The 5,734-nt window shown below is 47.3% G+C and overlaps 1 long non-coding RNA gene across 1 annotated transcript; it reads left to right on the top strand.

Annotated features, from left to right (window-relative positions):
- The first annotated feature begins 2,181 nt into the window (after positions 1-2,181).
- On the top strand, positions 2,182-4,747 carry LOC311584281. Its single transcript, XR_014774815.1, has 3 exons — positions 2,182-2,355; positions 4,385-4,503; positions 4,597-4,747. It is a non-coding gene; the product is annotated as an uncharacterized lncRNA (long non-coding RNA).
- The last annotated feature ends 987 nt before the right edge of the window (positions 4,748-5,734 follow it).

Genomic DNA, 5,734 nt, shown 5'->3' on the forward strand with positions numbered 1-5,734 from the left:
GTGTCAGACTGGTCATTCCTTGTGGTCAGGAAGTATCCCAATGCAGTCTGCAAGCTGTACGTGTGGTAACAACTTGGAGTGAACTCATTGTCAAGGATTAAGCCATGTATTGTCAACGTGATGACTACCGACATAAAACAGACATCTCTACAGACCTAACGTGGCCAGGAACAAGGACACAGTCCCTTTCGGAAGAGGGCCAAGGACTCCATGAGTTATGTTCCCTTCACCTTCTGTTTCAGAAACCACTGAGCCACAGCCAGGACAGCAGACATGCTGAGCTGCATGAGTGGCCTCCTCAGACTGCAGTTTGACACAAGTTATAAAGCAGACCCGGATGGAGCTCGGCCCCGAGAACTGACTTCACATCCTTTGCAGTAGCTTCTAGAACTTTGTCAGATGTCTTTGAGAGGTCTCAGGAGAAGGAATACATAACAGAGCACAGTAATAATGTTTGGTTGTTTTTTTTCTTTCTTTCTTTATTTTTTTTTTAATGCTTAGTTTTAAAAACAATTCAACAATCATCTATCGGCTCTCTCCAGCCACTGAAAGAGGGTGGCTCTGTTATTGGGGTGAAAATGAACATCGTGTGTGTGAGCAGCTACACTGGGCTTTGGCCCACTGGTCCCTGTTCTGTTTCAAAGAGTCCTGCCATGCCGGCCACTAGTATTTTGTTCCCAGTGGCTCCTTTGATCAACAGCAAGCATGGGCACGCAGCTATCCTTGCCTGTGCTCTCCAGTTCCTCCAATCTGACAGAGGGCAGGCAAACCCAGAAAAGTGATAAGACATACTGAAGTGAGTGAGTGAGTGAGTGAATAAAGAGAGAATGAATGCTCATCCTAAAAATAAGGAAACTCATTTAGAGTCAGCCTGGAATGTTAATGCGAATGGCGCGTCTCTAGTTCTCAACCTGGTACAACAGAGGCCCTTGGATTTCTTCCTTACCTCTATATCCAAAGGATGGTCGTTTGGTGTATATATTTCAGTTTTAGTTTATTTTAGATTTACTTATTTTATGTGCATGACTGTTTTAACCTGCATGTATGCAGATGTACCATGTGCATGCCTGGTGCTCACAGAGGCCAGAGGAGGGAGTCGGATCTCCTAGGACCAGAGTTACAGACGGTTGTGAGCTCACATGAGTGTGGGAATCCTACAAAAAGTACTCTGGAAGACCAACAGTGATCTTAGCCACTGAGCCAATTTGGTGCCTCTGGTTTGCATTTCTTTTTAGCTTACTGTTTATAACTGGAATGCTTTAATTTCCACTATGGCTCATTCTGTGCTTCAGCATATCTCTGATTTTTCTGTTACAAAAAAATCTTCTTGCTGGACGCGGTAGCATACACCTTTAATCCCAGGATTCATGGAGGCAGAAGCCAGGGAGGGTTGCTGTGAGTTTGAGGTCAGCCTGGTCTACCAAGTGAGTCTAGAACAGCCAATGCTACATAGAGAAATTCTGTCTCAGAAAAAGGAAAAAAAGTTCTCAGTGCATATGTTGAAAATATTTTATTTCCTACATTCTGTTAAGATCAATTTCCTAATTCTGCTAGAAATTTTTTTTTTAAGTTCATTTGTAGCCAGGCGTGGTGGCACAGGCCTTTAATCCCAGCACTTGGGAGGCAAAAGCAAGCAGACCTCTGATTTCCAGGTCAACCTGGTCTATATAGTGAGTGCCAGGACAGCCAGGGTTCTGTAGAGTGACTCTTTTCTTTCTTTCTTTTTTGTTTCTTTTCTTTTCTTTATTGTTTTTTGTTTTTGTTTTTTCAGAGTTTCTCTGTGTGTAGCCCTGGAACTTGTTTTGTGGACCAGGCTGGCCTGGAACTCAAAGAGATCCACCTGCCTATGCCTTCTGAGTGCTGGGATTAAAGGCACCACTGCCCAGGGAGAGACTTTTTTCTTAAAATAATAACAACGACAACAATCCCCTCCCCGTGTTCATTTATGCTCCCTGCTACATTCTGAATAAGTGTGTCCTCTACAAAAATATGCTGAAATACCTAGAAGGTGATAGCATTAGGCAGTGGGTATTGGGAGGTAACCAGGTAATGAGGAGCCAGAAGACTCACAAACAGGATTGGTTCCTATTTAAAAAAAAAAAATTACTGTAACTCTTTATTTTCTTTGTAAGAGCATGTCTTTCCCCTCAATGTTTTCTGTACAGTGTGAGGAGACTCCCAGGCAGCGCCATCTGTGAGGAAGCAGCCCTCAGCAGATCATCAACCAGCCCCTGATTCTTGGGTTTCCCAGCCTCCCCAGCGGTGTTTAACGCCCACTGTCTCCAAGGTGTCTGGATGAGGCTAAGATACTCATTGCTTCTGGGCCAGTTCACTATGGTTAAGCACGGACACCAGGTGCTCACCTACCTACTCACTGTCATCCTCTGTGTCTGTGAGGTAGAATGCGCCCATACAGGAAACACAAGTCCTCAGGTCATCGTGAGAGTTAATTAAGAGTCTGTTTCCTCCCTGCTGCGTCGGTAGGCCTGCAGTATGGTCTCAGGAATAGCCTGCCCTTCAGATGAGGTTACAGTGTGTTGAGTCTCCTCAGTACTTGATTCCAGGAACCTCAGTATGGCGAGTCTTTCTTGGGATTGTTCTTCCGTCGAAGTCACAAAAGGCAAAGAGCTCTCTCTCTCTCTCTCTCTCTCTCTCTCTCTCTCTCTCTCTCTCTCTCTCTCTCTGTGTGTGTGTGTGTGTGTGTGTGTGTGTGTGTGTGTGTCTGTCTTTATAGGGTCACGACTTTCCCCAGGGCTTCTATAGTCACAATAATTGTATCCGGACTCTTGGGCATCCCTTCCTCAGAAGGATTTGGTTGACCAAAGAATTAGTTTAAAAGGCCTTAAGTATTGGGCTGGTACAGTGGCCTGAGGATCCTCAAGGCTCTGAGTTAGAAGCCTGCCAGCCTGGTCTATGTACAAGATCGCCCTCTCATAAGGCTAGTCACAGCCTATATCCGGATCTCGGGAATAAGATGGGGTGGCCTTTTCTATGAAAACGGTGACTGCATCATTCCTCAGCTAGCTGTGGCCTGAAAGGATGAATACATTTCATTAAGAATCCCGCCTCCATATGACTCAATGGGTAAAGGTCCTTGTTGCCAAGCCTGGCCGTCTGGGACTCACATGGTGGGAGGAACTCCCATAAGTTGTGTTCTTCTAACTGGCCATCATACCAGCTTTGTCACAGCATGTGACCAGTGCCAGCTCTAGCCTGGGTGCAGTGACAAAACCGGCTCTGAGATGACAAGCTGGGATTCAGTTATCCACAGGCCTTTCCTTTCCTCCCTACTATCATCTATGTGGCTGGTGTGATACTCTCAACCCTCACTTGCCACAAAGCCTTAAGCCTATCCTGTGCTGCACAACTGTCCCCCAAACAGTTTGGAATCCAAATGAGTCCCTCCAGGATTTACTAGGGAGTTCCCTCCTGACTCTGTAGTTAGGGCAAGCAGTTTTGGTTTGGTTTTACATCGTCAGGGTAGAGGGTAGGAAAACTTGTTTTCAAGGCTGGCTTCTTCCTGAAAGCAGCGCTATTTGGCATCTATCCATCTATTGTGAGGCCTTTTCCCTCTGCCCGGGATAGACCTCCGAACCCCCACACCCCCTGCCATCTGCATATTTCTCCTTTCTTTGGCCCTAGGGTGGTTCTCCTCCACCTGCCCACACTTCCTTCCAGGGCTTTGCTCTAGCCACCCCCAGAGGTTGCTGACCCCACTTCCTGGCAGAGCCATTGGCCCTGGAACTTAATCTCCCTGCGTGGCCAGGCCCGCCCACCTGTGAGGCGGTTGTCCTGGCAGTCAAATCTAATTAAGACTGGTGTTTGCAAAACCCAGCGTTTATTCTGCGGGAGGCCTGAAAGGCCCTCAAATTCAATTCATCAGTCCACAGAGTACTCGAGGTGGGGCTATCAGCCGGGCTCATCTGGCTGCTCTGAGCTGCAGCTGGTGTGGTGGACAGAGCCTGGGGTTTGAAGGCAGAGAGATCTGATTTTGATTCAGAGCTCAGCCATTTGCCGATTGCTATGTGATCTTTAGATAACTTGCTTAGGTTCTGTTTCCTTACCTATTTGTGGGCCGAGAGTATGGAAGCGGTGTGTGGTACACAGCTGTGGTCCCAGTATGGCAGCTAAAGGGAAGAAGATGGGGAATTTTTCTAGGCCACAGTTCATACTGGAGTGAGGAGAACAAAGGTGGAAATTGACAGCGGATGCCAAGGCTCTGGGTTTGACTCTCAGCCTCACCAGCCAGCCAGGGGATGATGGGGCCAAGTTCTGATCGGGAGACCGTCATACCACACAAGGCGAATTCAAGCAGGAGGCCATCATCTTGGGGCCTTGAGCTTAGCATCAGCTAAGCTCTCACCATCTTTCTCCACTTTTCTAGGGGAGGAGAGAGTGACCACAATACAGGAGGAGATGCCCTGGAAGGGAGAGGAGACATCCTCCAGGAAGCACAGTGCACTCAGGGTCACCCTTCAGGCTCCCGAGCCTGTGTGCCGTCCGGTAGGCAAATTAGCATCATGCCTCTTCCGGAAGTGGCCTAGGTGGAGGCCAGGTAGCCATACTTTTCATTTGTTGTCTTTCTGGAAACATAAGGTTGCAGGAGGAGGAAGAAAGCCACGTGCATGTTACCTGAAAGCCAGTTTGGAGAACTGAGCAGTGTTTGCTTAGACCAGCCTTTGCCACATCTGATAAATGTCCAACACAGCCAAGCCTGGAGTCAGCCTGCATCACTCCTGTGGCCACAACTACCCGTCTCTCCTGGTTCCCCCAGGAATATTGTTTTCCAACAGCAGGTAGGAAATGCTCATGGTTCTTTTCACTCTTAAGTGAAGCTGCTGTTTGAAGGGCTCTGGTAGGCCGGGGCACGGCAAGCATGGCTTTGGCAGGCCTTGCTCTCCCTACCCCCACCCCCTTCCCTCTGCCTTGCTAAGAAGCCTTAGATTACACTCCTAAAGCTAGCCACTAGGCTCATTCCCTTCTTTGGCCCCCCTCTTCCTCCTCCTGAAACTGACCACCAAGGCCCAGCTCTTCAAGTCCAGCGCTCAAAAGCCCCCTTTGGCTCATCTAATTAACATGCCCAATCAAAACAAACCAACTCATCCTAACAGGGGGTTTCCCTTTTTCTCTTTATAAACTGTCATTTGTTTATGGGCTCTGTCTGTCTCCTCTCTATCCACAGGCAGTCCTTTGTCCCTGTGGGGCACCTCAATCTCCCTTGCACTGAGAACTTGGTCTCGGTGTGGCCCGTGCCAACTCTAGTCCTTTCAGTGTTGGCCTGCAGAAGTAAGCAGACATGTTCTTGTCTCTGTGGAGACGTCAATCCCCACACCGATGCCACCGTTGCCTTCTTGGTTCTTAGTTATTTTTTGCAAATTCACCAAAGTGAGTTTAGTTGGAATGAGGTATCTTTCTTTTTTTCTACCTGAAGAGTTCCCGACTCCCACAGTGTTTCACAGAAATACTAACGGGGCTACAAATGCACTGAGAGGGGCTCATTCCCATGAACTTGAACCTGTGTCAGTTGGGAAATGTCAAGTTATCTGTCTGCCAGCTTAGAAGAAAATATTTTATTACTAGAGACCCCGGCGCTCCAAACTTTAAAGAGTTCTAGCTAGAACAAACCTTACTGTGTTTTTCCTATACATGCATACCTATAATAAAGTTTAATTGATAAATTAGGTGCAGTAACAAATATAATAAATACAATAATAAAAAGTACTGTGATATGCAG

The sequence above is a fragment of the Acomys minous genome (assembly GCF_964271855.1).
Source record: "Acomys minous genome assembly, chromosome: 15".
In the NCBI taxonomy this organism is placed as follows: domain Eukaryota; kingdom Metazoa; phylum Chordata; class Mammalia; order Rodentia; family Muridae; genus Acomys; species Acomys minous.